The following is a 23,952-nucleotide window of genomic DNA, read 5'->3' as shown; positions in this document are numbered from 1 at the left end:
AGTTTTCTAATGCATCATGGGAATCCATATTTTGATACTTTCAGCAACCGACTGTGAGTTATCTTCATGAGGCTTGAACTCATTTTAGCGTGTCAACAACCATAATACTCATAATTCCTGTATACCTACCGAGCCCGAAGTGTATTCTATCCTCCCATTATGAAGTGTTGATACTTGCCTCCCCATTCGCATACCAACCATGATGAGTTCTGATCGTATTAAATTTCATTTCTTGCAAAATCCGCACCTATCATATGGCATCTCCTTGCGCATGATCTGATAAAATATGTTCTTTTAAATACTGGATCCCACGTTTTTTGTTTGTGTGGGGCTCGGTAGTAGTAGTATTTTTATAGCACCGTTGTATGGGGACAAGCTTTATGGATGTCATTGTCGTGGACATGAATCCAGTTTGAGATGGTGGTGCCGATGTAATTGGAGTAGAATAAGAATTGAAGATAGAGATTTCGTTACCATTCTTTTTGGCAGATTCCATTTTGATATTTTACAGAATCAATAAAATCATTCACCAACCTTTACATGCTCGGGTTTCAGTCCTTCATTTCTAACTTTTTCAAATCTGCATCTCGATCTTTTAATTGAAGATCTCTATAAATCGAGACATTCTATTTGAAGGAGTCATGCTTTGTTTGTCGAATTACCTTGAACTTTCGAGGCATTTCATCCAACTACCTACTCTTCCTTCCTTACGCAGGTATTGTCTCCCTCTGGCTATATTCGCGTGAGGTGGTTTTACATGGGAGACTTACGGCTTTCAACACAAACATGTGTGTTCAACGTCCTTTATGTATGGATATGCATTCGGTCCCACTGCAGATAAAATAACCTATGTGTTATCTTGGTAACTTGCTGCTGTTCCTTTGGGTTCAATCATATAACATCTTATTTGGTGTCAAATTCGCAACTTCTTGAATAGTTGAAGTTCTTTCAACCTGCATATACTGTTTTTATCAACATCATGACCATAGATGGAATTCTCATACTTTCTCAGAAATCCATGTCACTCATGCTCGAGTTTTGTTTTTCATCTTTTGGACGTTTAGCAATCACTGCTTCGGTGATAGTCATCAATGAAGACACACTTGCTGCATTAGCTAATGCAGTTATGATCACCTTCAGGGGGTCAACAGTGCTAGCTTTTATCATATCAACACACTCACCTTTAGCAGCATCGTAGCCATAATCAAAATTATCTTGTTCCAGTAGTTTTTCAACTATAATGGCACCCTCAACACCAGTATTGGAAGCAATAACATGCACAAGAGACTTCGATGCATTCTAGATTATCTGAACTCCAATCTTTTGGTCAAAATTGGCCATATGAATTGTATCAAGCTCTTTTGTTGTATAGAGGAGCAATACCACCATCATCAAGAATTATAGTGTCATCCTTAGAGATAGTTGCCTTCTTAGCTCTCCCAAGCATGTCATGTTCTACTTTGTCAAGCTTCATACCAAGCTCCTCTGATATGACCTGCACACCAGTTAGTGTAGCAAGATCCTGCAAGTTATTTTTCTTATTCTCACCAAAACCAGGGGCCTTTAATAACACAAACCTTTACTCCTGGATGAAGTTTATCCAAGATCAAAGTAGCCAATGCTTCACTGTCTACTTTCTCTACTTCAATCAGAAAAGGTCTTTGTTTCTCTAATGCTAGTTCCATCACTCGAGCTACTGTTTGCAAGCTTGACACTTTCTTTTCACATATCAAAACCAGAGGATTCTCTGTTTCACATTCTTGAGTCTTTTGATTGACAATAAAATATGGAGAGATATATATAACCCATGTCAAGTTTCATTTCCTCCATGTAATGTCCCCTTTCTAGCATTCATAGCATGATGTTGTCGTTAGCCTATTTCCCCACAGTCCCGTAGGATAACTAGGACATTAAAGGGGCTTAGAGGCCATTTGGCCTAGACAGTTTCAGTTGCAAGTCTTTCTGAGGGGTTCTAAGGCAACTTTGGGCATACTTACTATTTATAGTAAGTCATCTTGGACATGGCCGGACATTCAGTCACAGTGGTATGTTGATGGTAATTGTTTAAAATCGATAGAAAAACTTATTTATCATTGATAAGATTTGTTATGCATTGATAAAGCCATTTTATAAAGTTAAATTTAAATATTTAACTTTATTAATGCATAGACTATAGTTTGTGGAAAATATTTAAATTAAAAGAGTTCCCTTTATTTTTATAACACATTGGAGACATAAGGTACATAAAGGGAGTTATGTTTTATCCCACATTGAGAAAACGAAGGACTGAGCTCTTGTGAGAACACTATAAAAGAAATGGAAGAGCTTTTTTTTTGCATGCTTGGATGAAGATTAATGTTATGTTGTTGGATATCTGATTATCGGGCTTGGAGGACGGAATCCCTCTTTGCTAGCATTCTCTTCGCTGTTGGAAGACACAGTCAGGAGGATCAAGGGTGTTTTCACTTCAAGAAACACACTAAGTTTCATTTGGGGCGTTTGCATAAAGAAATTTACAAGGGTTTGAGGTGCAGATCTGAAGTTAGTTATTGCTATAGTGCCGCATGAACAGTATTTTGCTACAGTCGGCATGAACAGTATTTTGCTACAGTACAGTGTGAACAGTGTTGGTATAAAGTTTACTTGTTTTTTCGGCTGATTAGAAGTTTGGAGGGCTGGCCGACTACATCTGCAAAATACTACGGCAACTAATTCCAAGTTTCTTCTGTCAAATTTTGATATTTTGCATAATAATTGTTGAATACAAGTCTGAATAGTTGTTGCAGCCTTCAAGGCAGCTGTAAGTGCACATCTACATTTAAAAATCACCCTTTATTAGCAGATTGAAAGAGTTTCCAAATTTTTCATATACTATTGAATATGTGTCAAGTGTTTGTGAAAATGTTATGATGTGTATTATGCATTTTAATGTCACTTCATTGTTGTTCGTAAATCTACTCATTGGAAAGCAATTTATTGAGGAAATCAGCTTTATGAGTTTGCATACTAAGTGTTTGACAATATTCCTTAAGTTAAATTTCTGCAAGTCAAAGTTCAAATCAGGGGAGGATATTACAGTGGTATCAGAGCTATAAGTCCTGCCATCTTGTGGAGGTCTTATAGGAAATTTGGAACTGGCAGATAGAGGGGAAAGTGTTTGATGAAATGTCAAAACACTAAAATCAGAGCATTTATGTTTGAGCATGCGACAGGGGCCTTATAATTTCCGCAATACCAGAGCAAGACAAAGTAGGAGTTCAGACCTGCAAAGAAAACAGTCTAGTTCATCCGTACAGGGGGTATAGAATCTAGTCATACAAACACAGCGGAGGTATTCTTTGATCAAAACAGCAATATGGGTGACCGAGATGACAGGAATACAAGATTAGGTGGAGGCGGAAATGCTGGTCCAAAGCCTGGAGAGGAAAGATTCTTACAGTTATTAGAGACCTTGGTACAGGGTCAGCGAGTAGCAGAACAAAGGGCACAGGAACAGAATCAGAGATTGGATCTTATGATGCAGATGATGGCTCGTCAAATGGGGTTGAATGCTAACATGGGTGGAGGAAATAATTAGAATGGTAACAATCAGAATGGAAATGATCAGGATGGGACACATAATGGAGATGAACAAGTTGGGAACAATTCCGGTCATGCACCCCAGCGAGCTAGGACAGTGAGTTCAAGGCCCATGATTCCTACATTTCCTCCTAGAGATCCAGAGCAGCTCGTACCAGAGCCCCAGATTACTGATATACAGGACCAGTTGAGGAGAGATTGGGAAGCCGGAGGACTAGATTTTACTGTTGCAATTACCTTTAGGGAGTATATGGATGTGCGGATGAAACATATGCCACGTGGACATGACAGGAACCAGAGCTATGAGCTACGGAAGAAAGTAGGGAGACTTGAGTTACCATATTATGATGGCTCAGGAAAGTCTACAGCAAGAGCTTGAGTTCAAAAGCTTGACACATACTTTCAATTGAACCCTATGCCCGAGGAAGAAGCTATTAAGTACGCAGCAATTCATCTGGATGGGTTAGCACACGAGTGGTGGCATCATGGTATGGTCACTATGGGACATGCACACATTACCTCATATGTGGAGTTTATAGAGAGGCCGATTGAATGTTTTGATAGGAAGGATCCAGAACTCCATTTCAAGGAGTTAGCTCAGCTTAAACAGTGGGGATCATTGGAAACATACATTTCAGAGTTTCAGAAACTTGCAGTGTTAGTAACAGATGTATCTGAACGGAGGATACTATTTTTATTTATGGATGGGTTAGCTGATCCGTTGAGAGGGTGGATTAAAGCTCTCAACCCTCCCACTTTGCAAGAAGCCATTAAGAAAGCTCGTGACATGGATTCCTCTTCATCTTCAAAAAATAAATTCCAGGCAAAGAGTTTCCCTTCAAGGAAAGATAAGGACAGGAAACCTTTTCATAAAGAGGTTCAGCCAGCTAAGGAGGAAAGTAAGAGGTTGGACAATGAGACACTTAATGATCTCAGGAAGAAGAAGCTTTGTTTTCATTGCAGGGAGCCTTGGGATTTGTCACATAAGTGTCAATTGAAAGCAAAAGCTAAGTAGATGGAGTACTTTTCAGCCGAAGAGTCAGTAGATGGAGATTCAGAGTAGTCATCTGAATCAGATGGAGATGATGATAGTTCTTCACAGGAGGAAGCATGCAGTGATAGCATGATAGCTCAGTTGTCAAGTATACAGGAGGCCATCACTTTCAGAGTTAGGGGAACCTTGGATGGATAGAGAGTTGTGGCAATCATTGATACAGGGGCGACACATAACTTCATTGATGAGAAGTTTGTGACATGCAGATGGCTACATACAGAGGAGCATAGGGGATTTAAGGTGATGGTTGCCGATGGCTTCAAAATTGAATGTACCAAGAAAATCTCCAACTTGCAGCTTCGTTTGGGAGATTATGACATGACAGGAGATTTCTTTGTGGTCAACATTGGTGATCAGGATATGATGCTTGGGATGAACTGGATGAAGTCTCTGGTAGAGTTTACATTTAACCTTGAGAAAATGGAAATGAGGTTTGAGGAAAATGGTAAGAAGATAGTGCTCAAAGGTTTGTCAGATGGGAGACTTCGAGTGGTGTCACTCAAGCAGATGCAGAGTTTTTTTAGACATGATCAGGTGCAGTGGGCAGCAGAGTTTAGAGTAATGCCTGAGATGACAGAGCAGCATAAACAAGAGTATCCACCTGATGTACAAAAAATAATAACCAAACATACTAAGGTGTTTGGTGAGATACCTCCAGGGAGACCCCTAGATAGGGGAATCGAGCATGTTATTGAATTAGAGGAAGGGGCTAAGCCAGTTATCATCACACCTTACCGCCATCCGAAGAGATGTAAGGATGGAATAGAAAAGGCAATTAAGGAGTTGATTGACATGGGGCACATACGGCCAAGCAAAAGTCCTTTCGCTTCTTCAATAGTATTGGTGAAGAAGAAGGATGGTACAATGAGGATGTGCATTGATTATAGGGAGCTAAACAAGAAGACAGTCAAGAACCGATACCCTATCCCGTGCATCAATGAGCTTATTGATGAATTGCATGGTGCATGCTACTTCTCCAAGATTGATTTGAGATCCGGCTACCATCAGATATGGGTTAGAGAGGTGGATGTGTAGAAGACAGCTTTTAGATGCCACTATGGACATTTTGAGTTCTTAGTCATGCCCTTTGGGTTGACAAATGCCCCTGCCACTTTCGAGTCCTGTATGAATAGAGTGTTCAGAGATCAGTTGAGGAAGTTTGTGTTGATATTTTTTGATGATATACTGATATACAACCGTACTTGGGAGGAACATTTGAAGCATATTGATACAGTGCTCAGTATTCTAGAGAGGGAGTCATTATATGCCAAGATGAGTAAATGTGAGTTTGGGATGACATAGTTGCTCTATCTAGGGCATATTATTAGTGCAAGAAGTGTTTGGGTTGACCCAGACAAGATCAGGGCCATTCTGGATTGGCCACCATCGAGGAACACTTCACAACTCAAGGGATTTCTCGAGCTTTGTGGATTCTACCGCAGATTTGTGAAGGGATTTTCACAGATAGCAGTACCACTTACAGATTTGACATGGAAAGATAGTTTCAAGTGGTCAGAGAGGGCTCAGGATTGTTTTGACAGGTTTAAGGAGCTGATGAGTACATGTCATGTTTTAACCATTCCAGATTTCACCAGGCCCTTTGAGCTGCAATGTGATGCCTTGAGAGAGGGCATAGGAGCTGTTCTCATGCAAGACAAACATCCCATCGCATATGAGAGTAGAAAATTATGAGGTGTGGAGAGAACCTACAGCATCTACAACAAAGAGATGCTAGCAATCATGCACGCGCTAGCTAAGTTCAGGCAGTACTTAGTTGGAAGCCGGTTCACAGTAAAAATAGATCATAATAGCTTGAAACATTTCCTTGGACAGAAGGACCTTAATGACAGGCAACAGAAATAGGTGAGTTACAGGCCTATGATTTCGACATAGCCTACGTCAAAGGGAAGAAAAATATTGTTGCAGATGCTTTATCTAGAAGGCCTCATTTGCTTGCTGTTGGGATAGTCATGGATGATTGGAGAGAGATGATCTTGGCAGAATATGCTAAGGATAGTTGGGCATCTAGCATTATTGAGGGAGCTATTCAAGATAGTCGATACACTGTCGTAAATGATCTAATCATCTACAAGGAAAGGATTTATTTAATACCCGGGTCTGCTATGAAGCAGAAGATTTTGAGGGCATTTCATGATTCACCAATGGCAGGACATCCCAGATTCTTTAAGACATATCGGCAGGTGAGAGAGCACTTCACTTGGAAAGGACTCAAATCAGAGGTGCTTCAGTTTGTGAGGGAATGCCCTGTGTGTCAGCAGAACAAACAGGAACATTCTTTTCCGGGTGGTTTACTACAGCCCCTACCCATACCAGAGAAGAAGTGGAATAGCATTTCCATGGATTTTATCACAGGCCTCCCCAAGGCACAAGGTCGGGATTGTATCTTTGTTGTGGTAGACAGATTGACGAAATTTGCACATTTCTTTGCAATTTCGTCTACATATTCAGCAGCATAAACAGTAGAACTATTTTTTCAAGAGGTATTCAGACTACATGGGATACCACGAAGCATAGTCAGTGACAGAGACAGCAGATTTATGAGCCACTTTTGGCAGGAGTTGTTCAGGTTATGTGGAACAAAGCTCACTCCGAGTACTAGCTACCACCCCCAAACTGATGGGCAAACAGAGATAGTGAACAAATGGGTTGAGGGGTACCTTCAAAACTACATTGCAGGAGAGCAGAAGGCTTGGGTGAAGTGGCTACATCTAGGGGAGTATTGCTATAATACCTCTTTCCATATGTCAATTCAAATGTCCCCTTTTATGGCACTGTACGGGTATGATGCTCCTAATTTTTTAGATTTGTTATTTGGGGACAATAGGGTGCCTAAGGCCAAGGATACTTTGCAGGAGTGTCAGGACATTATGCGATCCTTGAAGGAAAATTTGCAAAAAGCACAAAATCAGCAGAAGCAATATGCTGATCAGCACAGGGTTGAGAGGTCTTTTGAGGTGGGAGATATGGTGTACCTCATGTTACAGCCGTATAGACAGTCCTCTCTCAAGAAGAGTGGAGCAGAGAAATTGAAACCACGCTACTATGGACCGTTCAAAGTAATCAGGAGAGTGGGCGAAGTAGCTTATGAGTTGGAGTTGCCTGCAGACAGTAAAGTGCATAATGTGTTCCATGTGTCACACCTTAAGAAGGCATTGGGTCACAATGTGGTGCCTTCAGTAGTATTGCCACCTCTTGATGATGAGGGAAAGCTTATCTTGGTTCCTGAGGCCATACTTGACTCTAGGGAGAGGGTGCTTCGCAGGAGGACTATTAGGGAGTATCTAGTGAAGTGGAGGAACCTACCTGTCGAGGATGCTACTTGGGAAAATGAGCAGATATTGCAGCATCCAGAGCTGAAATTGCTTGAGGAAAAGTAATTTTGGGAAGGGCGGACTGTAATGTCCCCTTTCTAGCATTCATAGCATGATGTTGTTGTTAGCCTATTTCCCTACAGTCCCGTAGGCTAACTAGGACATTAAAGGGGCTTAGAGGCCATTTGGCCTAGACAATTTCAGTTGCAGGTCTTTCTGAGGGGTTCTGAGGCAACTTTGGGCATACTTACTATTTATAGTAAGTCATGTTGGACATGGCCGAACATTCAGTCACAGTGGTATGTCGATGGTAATTGTTTAAAATCGACAAGAAAACTTATTTATCATTGATAAGATTTGTTATGCATTAATAAAGCCATTTTATAAAGTTAAATTTAAATATTTAACTTTATTAATGCATAGACTATAGTTTGTGGGAAATATTTAAATTAAAAGAGTTCCCTTTATTTTTATAACACATTGGAGACATAAGGTACATAAAGGGAGTTATGTTTTATCCCACATTGAGAAAACGAAGGATTGAGCTCTTGTGAGAACACTATAAAAGAAATGGAAGAGCTTTTTTTTTGCATGCTTGGATGAAGATTAATGTTATGTTGCTGGATATCTGATTATCAGGCTTGGAGGACAGAATCCCTCTTTGCTAGCATTCTCTTCGCTATTGAAAGACACAGTCAAAAGGATCAAGGTTGTTTTCACTTCAGGAAACACACTAGGTTTCATTTGGGGCGTTTGCATAAAGAAATTTACAAGGGTTTGAGGTGCAGATCTGAAGTTAATTATTGCTATAGTGTCGCATGAACAGTATTTTGCTACAGTCGGCATGAATAGTATTTTGCTACAATACGGCGTGAACAGTGTTGGTATCAAGTTTACTTGTTTTTTCGGCTGATTAGAAGTTTGGAGGGCTGGCCGACTACATCTGCAAAATACTACGGCAACTAATTCCAGGTTTCTTCTGTCAAATTTTGATATTTTGCATAATAATTCTTGAATACAAGTTTGAATAGTTGTTGCAGCCTTTAAGGCAGCTGTAAGTGCACATCTACATTTAAAAATCACCCTTTATTAGCAGATTGAAAGAGTTTCCAGATTTTTCATATACTATTGAATGTGTGCCAAGTGTTTGTGAAAATATTATGATGTGTATTATGCATTTTAATGTCACTTCATAGTTGTTCGTAAATCTACTCATTGGAAAGCAATTTATTGAGGAAATCAACTTTATGAGTTTGCATACAAAGTGTTTGACAATATTTCTTAAGTTAAATTTTTGCAAGTCAAAGTTCAAATCAGGGGAGGATATTACACTCCACCACTTCTAACTCATTACACAATGTTTTCCCAGATGCTATTGATATTGAATTCATCACACTTATATGGTTCTGTGTGGACTCTTCCAGTTCATTTTACCTATCAACACATAGAATCTGACCCACATCATATTTCACAAACCTATTCAATCTAAATTAGCTCATTCCCATATTTGGGGAGTGTGAATCAAGTGCATTTTGACCCATGAATGTGACATTTTTCTTGAACTAAACCTGCAAGTTGCCTTTTTGAACCAGCAAACCTTTGAATGAACCTCTCAAAATAGATCATTAAACCTACATGAGCAAAATGAAGTGTTTTGAACCACTTTGAACTACTTCAAACTTCAGTTTGAAGTGGTTCAAAAGCTCTATACTTAAAGTTTTAAAATCGTGTCCATATTGGGTACTAACAAAACATAATCTTCCTTTCATGCCAGCACAAAAGAATGGATGAAAGCCTACAGGAAAACCAAAATGTCCTTCTCATCCCCCTAAAAAAAAGAGTATAATGAAAGGAGGGAATATAATTTGTAATGGGCACCCCTGAATGTCCCAAAAACTAAACCAAATTGCTGAAAGGAATTATGTCAAACAGTTTGCATTCAACCTCTTGTTTCTCCGTTTAATGTTTTAAACCCCTTATAACTCTGAAAATCAAAAGTTTATTTGTTTGTTGTGTTTTATGCATGGAATTGGTATCATACAACATAAACAAGAAAGAAACTACAATAATATGCAAAGTGGAAATGAATTGCTGCCAATAAAATGTTATTTTCAGAATTCATAAAACCAAATACATGGCAGATTTATCAACTCACTAATTACTTCAACATTATTGACATAATACTCCAGCCCATGCTTTTGAACTTGCTGCTACAGTACTTTGTCCTTCAATCAGTCCGCTACCTTCGTAATATCATTCCCTCAAAGTGGCATAAGCATCGGACAAGTAGTGAAGAAGATATGAGCAAATTACCAAATCTGCCTGTAGTTGGAAATGCAACTAAACTGCCTGATAATGAAGCTGATAAAAAAGAATTCCAAAGACCAAACCCCAAGGGAATGATGTCTAGAATGTTACAAGAGAGGATAAACGTCATCAAATTTCAAGAATGGAGCTGCAACTCACACACCAATTTCTTCTCATATTCAACCTCGCTAATGAAGCCACAAATGCTTCCTTTTATTCTATTTCCAAGGGTCCGCTCAACTCATATGGGCAATGTAGGATAAAAGATGTGTAGTATATAAAACATATATTAAAATACCCCTTATGTCTCCCTTGGTTACACATCCCCATAAAATAAATATTAAAGTAACACTTTAATATTTTACAATTAAATTAGATGTTACTTTAATTAAACTTCAAGCATTAAAATGTATTAGCAATCGAACTCCGAATAATGCGAGTGATAGTTCATCGGAAAGCTCTCACCGAGGAGTATCAAATCCAATCACCAAAATTGACCTGCACTGTGTCCTGTCGACTTACTAAAAATAGTAAGTATGCCTAAAACTGAGTAAATCAACTTCGTTTTGGCTCAAACTGGAAATGACTAGGCCAAAACACTCCAGGATCCCATTAAACCCTTCGTTAGCCCTCGAGACCATGTAGAACAAGGCTAACGCACACACACTTGGTCAACTGCTAAAATGGGGACATTACAATCCCCCCCCCTTGAAATTGCTTGTCCTCAAGCAATCTCAGCCCAACCTGTTGAATAACCTGCTCACTCTCCCATGTAGAATCTTCCTCTAGCAGGTCTCTCCATCTGACCAAATACTCTTTCACTATCTTGTTTCTAAGCTTCCTCTCTCTGGTGTCCAGAATAGCCTCAGGTACTAACACAAGCTTCCCCTCCTCATCCAAAGGGGGTAAATCTACAGAAGGCACTACACTCTGACCAATGGCTTTCTTAAGCCTAGACACATGAAACACATTGTGCACTCGATTGCCCTCTGGAAGCTCAAGCTCATAGGCGACTTTGCCCACTTTGCGAATCACCCTGTAGGGACCATAAAATCTAGGTTTCAACTTTTCAGCTTCGCTCTTCTTGAGTGATGACTGTCTATATGGTTGTAGCCTCAAGTAAACCATATCCCCTACCTCGAAGCTATGCTCTATTCGGTGTTGATCAGCATACAATTTCTATTGATTCTGGGCCTGTTGAATATTCTCTTTGAGCAATTTCAGGATGTCCTGACTATCCTATAATAAGTTTTTGGCTTTGGGCACTCTACTATCCCCCAAAACTAAATCCATGAAGCTAGGTGCTTCATAACCATAGAGTGCCATGAAAGGAGTCATCTTGATGGACATATGATAAGTGGTGTTGTAACAATACTCTCCCATATGCAACCATTTGATCCAAGCCTTTTGTTGTGCAGTTACATAGTTCCTCAAATATCCTTCCACCCATTTATTCACAATCTCTGTTTGCCCATCTGTTTGTGGATGATAACTAGTGCTAGGTGTAAGATCTGTACCACACAACCTAAACAACTCTTTCCAAAAAACACTCATAAACTTACTATCCCGGTCGCTGACAATGAATCTGGGCAACTCATGTAACCTGAATATCTCTCTAAAGAAAAGATCTGCCACCTGTGTTGCTGTTTAAGTGGATGGAATAGCAAAGAAGTGAGCAAACTTCGTCAAGCAGTCCACCACCACATAGATGCAATCCCTGCCCTGCACTCATGGTAAACCAGTGATGAAGTCCATCAAAATACTTTCCCATTTCCTATCATAAATGGGCAAGGGTTGTAATAAACCTGCAGGAAATGTGTGCTCTCCCTTATTCTGTTGACAAACCACACACTCCCTGACATACCTCTGAACATCATCCTTGAGTCCTTTCCATGAAAATTGCTCTCAGATCTACCTGTAGGTCTTCAAGACCCCCGGATGTCCAGTTGTGGGTGCATCATGAAATGCCTTCAGTATTGCCTCTCTCAAATGTGATGACGGAATCAAATAAACCCTCTCCTGAACTCTAATCAATCCATCTATCACCTCATAGTGATCATCTTGTATGGTACCTGAAATCAATCCAGAAGCCCAAGCATCTTCGACATACTCTGCTATAATCTGATCTCTCCAATCTCCTAAAATCTCTGCTAGAGCACATAAGTGAGGTCTCCGAGATAAGGCATCAGCCACCACATTTTTCTTACCTTTGACAAACTCTATGTCAAAGTCATAAGCCTGTAATTTAGTCACCCATTTTTGTTGTCGGTCATTAAGATCACGCTGGCTCATGAAGTATTTAATACTGTTGTGATCAGTCTTGATCACAAAATGTCCACCTACCAAATATGATCAAAATTTGGCCAATGCATGCATTATGGCCAACATCTCTCGGTCATAGACAGAATAACTCTTCTCAACTCCTCGGAGCTTCCTACTCTCGAATGCAATGGGATGCTTATCTTGCATCAATACTGCTCCAATCCCATCACCTGATGCATCACAATGAAGCTCAAAAGGCTTCGTGAAATCCGGTAGAGCTAGAAATGGACATGAAGACATTACCTGCTTGAAATGCTCAAAACACCTCTGTGCTGCCCCTATCCATACGAAGGCTCCTTTCTTGGTAAGATTTGTCAAGGGTGTAGCAATCTGTGAGAATCCCTTAACAAACCTCCTATAAAAACCACATAAACCAAAGAATCCCTTAAGCTGTGTAAGGTTTGTGGGAGTAGGCCACTCTACAATAGCTCTAATCTTTTCGGGATCAACTCGAACACCATCTGCACTAATGATATGCCCAAGGTAAAGGAGCTCAGTCATGCCAAACTCACATTTAGATTCCTTGGCATACAATGACTCTCTCTCCTCAATAGATAACACCTCCTCCAGATGATGTAAGTGCTCCTCCCATGTCTTACTAAAGACCAAGATGTCATCAAAGAAGATCAAGACAAATCTCCTCAGCTGCTTCCTGAATACTTGGTTCATACAACTCTGAAATGTAGTGGGTGCATTGGTTAGACCAAATGGCATAACCATGAACTCAAAGTGGCCATAGTGACATCGAAAGGCTATTTTCTCAATGTCCTTTGCTCTCATCCTGATCTGATGGTATCCGAATCGCAAATCAATTTTGGTGAAGAAGCATGCCCCATGCAACTCATCAATCAGCTCATCAATCCTAGGAATGGGATACCTGTTTTTAATTGTTTTCTTATTCAGTGCCCTCTAATCGATGCACATGCGCATCGTCCCATCCTTCTTCTTTACCAATACTACTGCTGAAGCAAAGAGGCTCTTACTGGGCTTGATATGCCCCATCTCCAACAAATCCTTAATCGCCTTCTCTATCTCATCCTTGTGTTTCTTAGGATGACGATAGGGAGTAAACATAACTGGTTTGGCTCCCTCCTCGAGCTCAATAACATGTTCCATCCCTCTGTCAGGAGGAACCCCATGAGGAATATCGCTAAATACTTTAGCGTGTCTATCAAGTATCTTATGGATATCTGGTGGATGACTCTTTTCTTGTGGCTCTGGTGAAGTTGGCATAATGTAGCACTCTACCGCCCACTCTATGTCATCATGACAAAAAAGTCTCTGCATTCTCCTCAAGGACACTACTCTGCAACCTCCATCTAAAAGTCCTCTAAGTACCATAGTTCTGCCCTCATGCTGGAATCTCATCTCCAATTTCGCTAGGTTGAGTGTGAACTCAACTAGTGAAGCCATCCATGTCATGCCGAGGATGACATCATAATCTCCCATGTCCACAACATAGAACTCATCCTCCAACTCGTAGCCATCTCCAAACTTGATGCAAAGATTAGATATCTTCTGAGTGCATAATAATTTATCACCGTTAGCCACCATGACTCTAAATCCATCATGCTCCTTTATCTATAACCCTCTCCTGGCTACCAACTGTGCATCTATAAAGTTATGTGTAGCCCCAGTGTCAATAAGAGATATCACTTTCTGCCCCTGGATAGTACCCCTGACCTTAAATGTGATTTCCTTTTGGGCCCCTGTCAAGCGTGCCAATGATCTATCATCCTTAGGAATGTTGCTCTCCTCTATAGTGTTACCCTCATCTGAATCGGACTGCTGATCCTCCCCCTCTGACTCTGACTCTTCTGTTGAAAAATACTCCATTTGATTTGCCTTAGCCTTGAGAGAACATTTATGAGATAAGTCCCAAGGCTCTCTATAATGGAAGCACAGCTTCTTCTTTCGAAGTTCATTCAAGGTTTCATTGTCTAGTCCTTTTGATCCTTCTTTGGGTTTGCTATACTCTTTCTGAAACAGTTTTTTGTCTTTGTCCTTGCGGTAGGAAGAATCTATTGAATGATTTTTTCCTTTGTATACTGAAGGGGCTAAATCTCGTGCCTTTTTAGTTGCTTCAGCTAAGGTGAGTGGATCATGTCCCTTCACCCAACCTTGTAATGGATCAGCAAGACCATCACAAAATAACACCACCAATCTCCTAGGAGAGATATCAGTAACAAGTACAGACAAGTGCTAAAACTCGGCAATGTAAGCATCCATAGAACCTGACTGTTTTAATTGTGCTAGCTCCTTGAAATGCAACTCGGGATCCTTAGTGTCAAATCTCTCAATCAGTGTTTCGATGAATTCCTCATAGGATGTAATCTGATTATGCCCCAAAGTCACCATGCCATGATGCCACCATTCATGTGCAACACCATCCAAGTGCATAGCCGCATACTTGATAGCCTCCTCCTAAGGCATAGGATTTAGCTGCAAGTATGTATCTACCTTCTACACCCAAGCTCGTGTAGTCATCTTCCCTAAAGCATCATAATAAGGTAAAGAAAGTTTTCCAACTTTCTTTCTCAGCTCAAAGTTTTGATTCCTCCCTCCTGCTCTAGGCATGTGTCTCATCCTCAAGTCCATATAATCTTTGAGGGAAATATCCGCCTGAAACTCTAGTCCACTAGCCTCCCAATCCCTCCTGAACTGATCCTGTAACTCGATAATCTGCGGTTCGTTTACTGGTTGAACCGGATCTCTAGGTGGGAAAGTGGGTAGAAGAGGTCTCGAGCTCACAGTCCACATTGGGCGTGCAACGTGTCTAAAGTTATTAGCCTCATTCCCATTGTTGTCGTGTCCATTATTACCATTAATGTTATTCTTAGGACCATTGTTGTTGCCTTGGCCTCCATGGTTATTGTTTCCCTCATTGTTATTGTTTCTGTTGTTGGCATCACCTGGATTAATATTGACACCCATCTATCTAGCCATGAGCTGCAACATCATGTCCATCGCCTATTCTGCTCCTACTGCATACGCTGCCCCTGCTCTAATATATCCAGTAACTGTTTGAACATTACCTCCCCTTGATCTGGACCGGTATTCCCACCTCCGCCTAATCCTGTATTCCTGTCATCTCGATCACCCATATTGTTGTCCTGATCAAAGAATATCTCCTCTGTGTTTGTATGGCTGGATTCAATGTCCCCCTGCACGGATGTACTAGACTGTTTGCTTTGCAAGTCTGAAATCCTATTTTGTCTTGCTCTGGTATCGCGGAAATTATAAGGCCCCTGTCGCATGCTCAAACATAAATGGTTAGCGTGTGTTTTTTATTTATATCTGATTTTAGTGTTTTGACATTTCGTCAAACACTTTCCCTCTATCCAGTTGTTCCAAGTTCCCTATAAGACCTCCACAGGATGGCAGGACTTATAGCTCTGATACCACTGTAATGGGCACCCCTGAATGTTCCAAAAAACTAAACCAAATTGCTGAAAAGAATTATGTCAAACAGTTTGCATTCAACCTCTTGTTTCTCCGTTTAATGTTTTAAACCCCTTATAACTCCGAAAATCAAAAGTTTATTTGTTTGTTGTGTTTTGTGCATGGAATTGGTATCATGCAACATAAACAAGAAAGAAACTACAATAATATGCAAAGTGGAAATGAACTGCTGCCAATAAAATGTTATTTTCAAAATTCATAAAAGCAAATACATGGTAGATTTATCAACTCACTAATTACTTCAGCATTATTGACATAATACTCCAGCCCATGCTTTCGAACTTGCTGCTACAATACTTTTTCTTTCAATCAGTCTGCTACCTTCATAATATCATTCCCTCAAAGCGGCATAAGTGTCGGACAAGTAGTGAAGAAGATATGAGCAAATTACCAAATCTGCCTGTAGTTGGAAATGCAACTAAACTACCTGATAATGAAGCCGATAACAAAGAATTCCAAAGGCCAAACCCCAAGGGAATGACATCTAGAATGTTACAAGAGAGGATAAATGTCCTCAAATTCCAAGAACGGAGCTACAACTCACACACCAATTTCTTCTCATATTCAACCTCGCTAATGAAGCCACAAATGCTTCCTTTTATTTTATTTCCAAGGGTCCGCTCAACTCATATGGGCAATGTCGGATAAAAGATGTGTAGTATATAAAACATATATTAAAATACCCCTTATGTCTCCCTTGGTTACACATCCCCATAAAATAAATATTAAAGTAACACTTTAATATTTTACAATTAAATTAGACGTTACTTTAATAAAACTTCAGGCATTAAAATGTATTAGCAATCGGACTCCGAATAATGTGAGTGATAGTTCATCGGAAAGCTCTCACCGAGGAGTATCAAATTCAATCACCAAAATTGACCTGCACTATGTCCTGTCGACTTACTAAAAATAGTAAGTATGCCTGAATCTGAGTAAATCAACTTCATTTTGGCCCAAACTGGAAATGACTAGGCCAAAACACTCCAGGATCCCATTAAACCCTTCGTTAGCCCTCAGGACCATGTAGAACAAGGCTAATGCACACACACTTGGTCAACTGCTAAAATGGGGACATTACATAATTTTATTATCAAATCAAATCCCTGCAAAGAAAGCGTGTGACTAAATGTGTATGTAGATCATATGGGCTACAAACTAAGGAGAAACTCATAAGAAGAAAGAAACAAGATTGAAGTTGAAATGTAATACTGTTGAGGCCACCTGCAAAGTTAGCAAAACCATGAAGGCGATGAAGAAACCAAATTAGATCTACGTACGTGTTTAGTCACATGCTTTCTTTGCAACTTTTGCAGTGATTTGATTTGGTGGACTCGTTTAGTTTGAGGAACTTGGGCAATGCAAGTTAGATCGAATTGGAAGACATCTTGGGAAGATGAAATCTGATCTTTAGCAAAAAAATCGTTTGTATTTATCCTAATCTCAAATTTTTTTGGCTCCTATGCATTATTGCTTATACATTTCTTTTAAAACTCATTTAATTCAAAGGAGTAACAAGCAATAGAAAGAGGTAGCTCATACTAAACATTCATAGGTAGCTCCCATTCCCGCTTGTGCTACCTGTGTTGCCCTTGCTGGGTTTTTTTGGGCGTTCATTTTGCACGAGGTCAACGAGAGGAATCCATAGTGTAGTTCCTCTCTTGAAAAGAAAATCTTTTTAAGGATCCACCCCAAGGTTCAGTATTTGTCTTGCAACATACCAAAATCTGCTCAGTAGAAGATAAATGTGAGTGTTCACAAGGAGGCCTTTGCTGGTTCTAAAAAAACTCTTTTATCTTGGAATTGAAGTAAAATTTGTTCATTGTCTCAAAAATATCACACCAAAAGAACAATGTTTTTGTATTTTGCAATGTATGCAACTTTAACAATGTAGCTAATATGAGGTCTTACTCTAACAAGGGGTTAGCAAAGCAAATAATGAAACTAGAAGTAAATAACATGAAATCAAATGACTTTGACATTGAAATTTCTAAACAGACATAAGCCATAGAACACAACACGCTGTGAGTTAAACCTTCGAAGAAATCGGTAGGAAACCAATGTAAATAGGAGCAGCACTTCCTAGAATCCACTGATGCAATCGTCGGTGAGAATCTTTAACAAATCAAATGATGTTTCACTTTTCATCAAATCACAAGGCCACAAAAAGTGCGCTCATGCTAGACAAAAAGCTATGTAGACACAATCGGGTGATCTCTTCTCAAGCTCGTTACGTCAGCAGAATTCATATATCTGTAGCAAACACCATAAGTAAAAGATCGCACATCTAGAAACAATGCAATAAACCTTTGGCTCAATCACAATCTCATGAATAAAATCCACAAAACAATGACACATTTAGGAAAGAATAACTACACTCTGAATGCTAGCACCAAAAGCATAATTTTATTGCATAATAACAATGGCCCTTCTTACATTTTACAATGGGGTATTTATAAGAAATTGTCTCCTCAATTTGTGTTGAGAGTGAGAGATATCTCGATGCAATAAAATGCTTTTAAAACATTAAAACAAACTAAATATATACAAACTGACAAACTAACTGGTGCTTAGAGGAACTCCATCCATATTTTATTCATTAATTAAATGCATGAGTCCTTTACATGTCAAAAATAGAGAAAGTGTGAGAAAGAAAGTAGGAAGAAGCCATCAGTCAGAGTGGAAGTGCATGGAGGCATCAAAAATGGAAACTAGTCCTTTACTCTGTGTGTGTCGGAGTTAACTTGCCATTAGAATGTGCTCCTGATGCATGAAAAGTGTTATTTTTGGAATAGCCAGTCAACTATCAATGCACCTCTAAATTGCAGATCTATGGACCTACGGACCTATGGACCTCGACTGGGTTAATATCTCAAAATTTTACTAAGTGTCAAAATTGAAATTCTGGCATCTGGGTTTTGCTCATCTTTATCCTAAAGATATGTTTGGATGTTTGCCCTTGCATTTCTCTATAATCTCAGTAATCTTAGCAGCATCCGAAAGATCCAAAGCCTCATACTTGTCTTTGACCTTCTGTTTGTAGTTGTCCACCTCAATTCGAGTCTCTGCAAAATCTCTGAGTTTGATGTCCAACTCTAATAGTGCTTCCTCTGTCCTAAAGGCTTGTCTGATGTCTTCATCATTGGCTGCTTCCTCTAAAAAAATTCTAAAATTTTCCACAAATACCTCAACTGGCAACAGTTTCTCTCGTTCTTCATCTTCAAAAATGTCCAAGCATGCATCACTATACAACTTTTCTGCTTCCAAAATTTGCTCTCGGGCTCGGTCCTTGAGCCTATGTATCTCATTATGCAATGTTTCCATCACTTTATTTCCATCTGCAATATTTTCTATCTAATCATCTATCATGTCTAATGCTTCTCCGATATATACATCAATCAAAATGCAGTACCTTTGCCCTTTTATGGCTTGTAGAGTTTGTAAATCCTTGCTCCATGCCCGTACCTCATCCATGATACTGAAGTCCTACCTCAAAATTGCCACTATCTTATTAACATTCTCTTGTGTAGCATGTAATAACCTCAAACTTCCTATGATTATAGTAACACCCTTATCCTCAAGGTTGTCTTGCCAATCCTGACAAACTCTCAAAAATGGACTGAGCCATACACCTTCCCCTTCTCTAAGAATGGTATTCAAAGTCTCCTTAGGGTGTTCAGAATCAAGAGGACCAATGACTTCAACTAAATATCCCTTTAAGATCTCAACTTGCCTACGAAGTGTTCTGATTTCAATCTCATCCTATTCCATATGGCTGAGAACCTCCTTGACTCCCATAGTCATCATCTATCAAGAAGTATCCCATGCAGGCTTTCCTAACATGATATCTTTCACTTCATAGTCATGAAGACTAACAGCTTTTGTATCTGTGCCTTCTGGAGGGTGAGCCACTTGTGCAAATAAGTCTTGTTTTCATGTAGTAGTAATGAACGCAAATGGCGTTGCATCATGTAATGGAGAGTCAGGCTTGTTCAAAATCTCCACAATGTCACAAATATCATCCTCTGAAGCACGGAATTGATGCTTAGCACTTCTCACTATCTCCTTCTGAAACCATCTTCGGATATGTCTTTCTATAACCTTGGTCTAGATGATGAATGGATGTGTTCAACTACCTCCTTCCCTCTATCGCTCTTGCTTGGAGTCTCTGTTGTGAGGGTTCTTCTTTCGTAGTCTCAATTTCTGTAGATCCCATAGTTTGATCCTCAACTTCGTGAGAAGGTTGTTGTATACACTCTACTACCTATGCCTCTTTTAATGGCTCATCAGTAACCCTTGGTTCTGGTTTCCCTTGTAATGATGATTCCTTTTGAACATGTTCTTCTAAACTCAGAGGTGGAGGCGTTATTGAAACCTTATATACCATCATAACCTGAGGTGAAGATGGGGGAATGAGATGAGGTGAAGATGGGGGAGTGAGATGATGACCTCATGTCTCGGGTGGCATCTGCATCCAATCTTGCTATTGAAGTTCACTTGTAGGAGTATCTCTGATTTTATCTCCAACTAACTCTCTACCCAGAGGCATAAAATCAAAATTTGGGAAGGAGAGAACATCATCACCTAGCTCCCTTTGCTCATTCACCCATCATTGTACTTCATCTTCCAAAGAAGAGAGTTCTACAATTTTAGCTTGGGTGGGTGGTGGGATATTTGTAACACTCTTCCTTCTCTCCAATTCTGTGGCTTTGGCTAGCCGATTTCTCCTTTGTAGAGGCACTTGCTTCTCCTCTTCATCTGACTCTGTTTCCCCCTCATTTGATTCTTTGTCGAGAATGGTTTTAGGAACAGATGGATTAGGCACTAATCTTTTACAAACTCTTTTGCTCTTGTTCATTCTAACCTTGATCCTCTTTTGTTTCTATGGAACCATAGGAGAAGCGGGCTCTTCATGCACCAGATGAATGGATGTCTCTAGAATTTCTCCCTCTTCTTGTTGACTTGACAAAATAGGAGGCAATGGAAATTCAACCTGGATATGAGAAATTCCAAAATGTTGGGGCTCCTGGGGAGTGGATTCTTGTCGTTGCGAAGGGGCTTGTTCTTCAACATGCTCTACTTGAATCCTCTGAGGAGAGGCTCTCTTCCTCTTTTCCTTCTTCTTCTTTGGAGGGTGGTAGTATCTGACTGGATGATCAAGCTGGTAGAATATTTCTAGCCTAATAGGAGACTAGAGCGCAAAGATAGGAACTATGACTTTCTTTCCCTTTCCCCTTTTTAGGCGAGCATGTGCATGGAATATCATTGTATCCTAAATTGGATCAAGTGGAAAGGGTTTCTTGATCCAACTCTTTGTCATTCTAATGACATGTCTCGCTCGATGATTAATATCATCTCCTTCCTCTCTATCAATTTCTGCATTCAGAATGGGCATCTCACCAACTTTATCTGCATTGAATAGGGGATCGAGTAGCTCCTGCGAGTCCTGTAGCCTTATCTCATCCGAGATGGTCAAATGAAGGGCCTTCTCTGCTAGGTTTTCCTGCTAGGTTTTCCACTTTACCAACATTGTCGAAGAATGGTTGGGGAGAGTTATATTCTTCAAGAGGATAATTCTCCCATTCCCACTCAAAAGTTGAGATATCTTGCTTTCTCTTTACTTGGTATGCTCCTATTACAAAAGGCCAATCCCAACAAGGCCTTCATTGTCTTTTGATCCTCTCATAAGCTGACTCAATCTGCCGGGAAATTTCCATCAGAACCAACTTGTCATTTGGGTACCTTGTGAGTTTTTTTGGATTGATGGATGCACCACCAACCCAAATGTATGTGAATGTTCGAAACTGGATGAAATATGCATCGAGAGCTGTGATTTGCATCTTGGCTTCATCGAACAATCTCTTCCCATAATCCCCTTCAATGAATTGAATGATGGCAAAGATGAAGGCATCATTCACAATTCTGTACTCCTTGCTCTACGATGAGAGCTTCTTCTTCACCAGCTGAGGATAGACTATATATGGCCATGCATTAGGGTCCTACATACTGCCTTTCTTATACAACCTAGGATATTCGGTTGCCCTTGCTGCAAGTAGATATACCACATAAGAAGTCATATAGAACTTCTTCTTGTCCTTTACTGTGTGCAACTGGTCACACAAGTTCTCACTAAGTGGCGTGGCCCAATCTAGTGGCATCTTTGCATGTCTGATGGTCTCAATGAAGTTGACCATGAATGCAGCGAGATGACCCGCTGCAAGCAATCCCATAACTCTACTCAGGAGAATGATTGAATATCCAATGTCATCCTTCATGTATCCTCAAGTCATATCCACTTTGTTGATTGTCTTCCCCTGAGGTGGTTTCTCAATGAAGTATGAGGAATATATGATGTCGATGGCCTCCTAATAATGATCCTTATGCCACCTCTGAGCTGCTTCATATGAAAGCCTGATGAACTGATCAGCTCTAGGTAGATAAAAAACCCTCTCGATATTATTAGGTCATAGATCCAAGACCACTTCCCTAGTGACACTCTTTACCACCCTTTCATTAGGAACAAAATGTTGAGATAGGGTCATAATCAATTCAGCTAACTACATGGTCCCGAGATGTGATGCTGCATTTAGTGATACAGAACGGATTAGGGCGGATCTCAAGGATGACCTTTCGGTTGGATTGTTACAAACTCTCAAGAACTCTCCCAAGTCTGTGTGTCCAAGTTTTGTGTCTTTGAACTCAAAGTACTCATTGTGCAAACGTGATTTTGGGGTTATGCCTTGGAACTTGTACACAACTGGTTTTGCTGTTGATCCGGATGTGGACGCCATCTGATTATATTACCTACGCGTCACAAGAAAAAAAAAATGATTAATTATTACATATCAAAGAAAAAGAAAAATAAAAGGTCCCCCTTGGGAACTTATTTATTTGTTTTTTTTTGTTTTTTTATTTTATATATATATATATATATATATATATATAATGGAGTGCATACATGTGCACGCCGCTCGTGCAGTGGTGAGGGCATTGCGCATGCCCCAAAAGGGTGCACGGCATGCATGCCCATGCAACTCGCGCGATGGCGCAGCCATCTACGCATGTCGCGCATATGGTGGTGCGAGCACCGCTCGCATGCCCAAAAGGGGTGCACCACGCACTGCGTGAGTGCCGCTCCACGAAGGCATTGGTCAGGCGGTTGCGTAGCACGTACACCTAAAGGGGGCACAGCGTGGGCACCGCAAAGGTGCCACTCACGCGCCTAAAAAGGGCAAGCGATGCGCCTTGCGAGAGCGTCATGCGCACACCCAAAAGGGTGCTACTTGGCAGAGTGCGCAGGGTAGCGCGCGCGCCTCATGGGTGCGTGGCCTTAAAAAAAATTGGGGGGGAGTGCATTTACCTCTCCCTCCTTACTCTTGAGAAAATGAGCAAGGCAAGAAGGGGGGGGGGGTTTATAGAGAATTTTTTTTTTGTTTTTGAGTTTTTTATTTTTAATTTTTAACTCTAAGACTCCTAGCTATAATCAGATTTCTTCTCTCAACTCTTGAACTATGAGTCCGAGAGTCGAAAAAAGGTAGGGGGTCCCCATTCCTAGTATGGAATGAGGCATGTGTTGTGGACACCACAACAGGTTTGACGACCAAATCAACAATGGTAACACCATCTACTCTTGCTTCTGCCTCTACCCATACTACCCTTGATGGGTTTGAAATGGTGTCTTCTCCTACTCTTTCTCTGGCCAGTAATGATGTTGTAGGTCAGTCGCTAGGTAAGGCGATGGAGGCGTCTTGTCCTACTACTGTGGCTCCTATTCCTATGGTTTCAACTATTGAGGCTCTTTCCCCTGTTGCTCAACCTCAGGTTGTTGTGGGGAGATTCACTATATCTTATGCTAATGTGGTTGGTATTGTGGGTCATGCTGAGAATTTTGGGTCC

At 40.3% G+C, this 23,952-nt stretch overlaps 1 pseudogene; it reads right to left on the bottom strand.

Moving 5' to 3' along the window:
- Positions 1–1,008: 1,008 nt before the first annotated feature.
- Positions 1,009–23,111, bottom strand: LOC149545131 (chaperonin CPN60-2, mitochondrial-like; annotated as a pseudogene).
- Between the last annotated feature and the right edge of the window lie 841 nt (positions 23,112–23,952).

The sequence above is a fragment of the Cupressus sempervirens genome, chromosome 7 (genome assembly GCF_028749045.1).
Source record: "Cupressus sempervirens isolate cs-2001-9-10 chromosome 7, ASM2874904v1, whole genome shotgun sequence".
NCBI classification, from domain to species: Eukaryota; Viridiplantae; Streptophyta; class Pinopsida; order Cupressales; family Cupressaceae; genus Cupressus; species Cupressus sempervirens.
The sequence above is the reverse complement of the archived record's forward strand: the minus strand, read 5'-3'. Positions and strand labels throughout refer to the sequence as shown.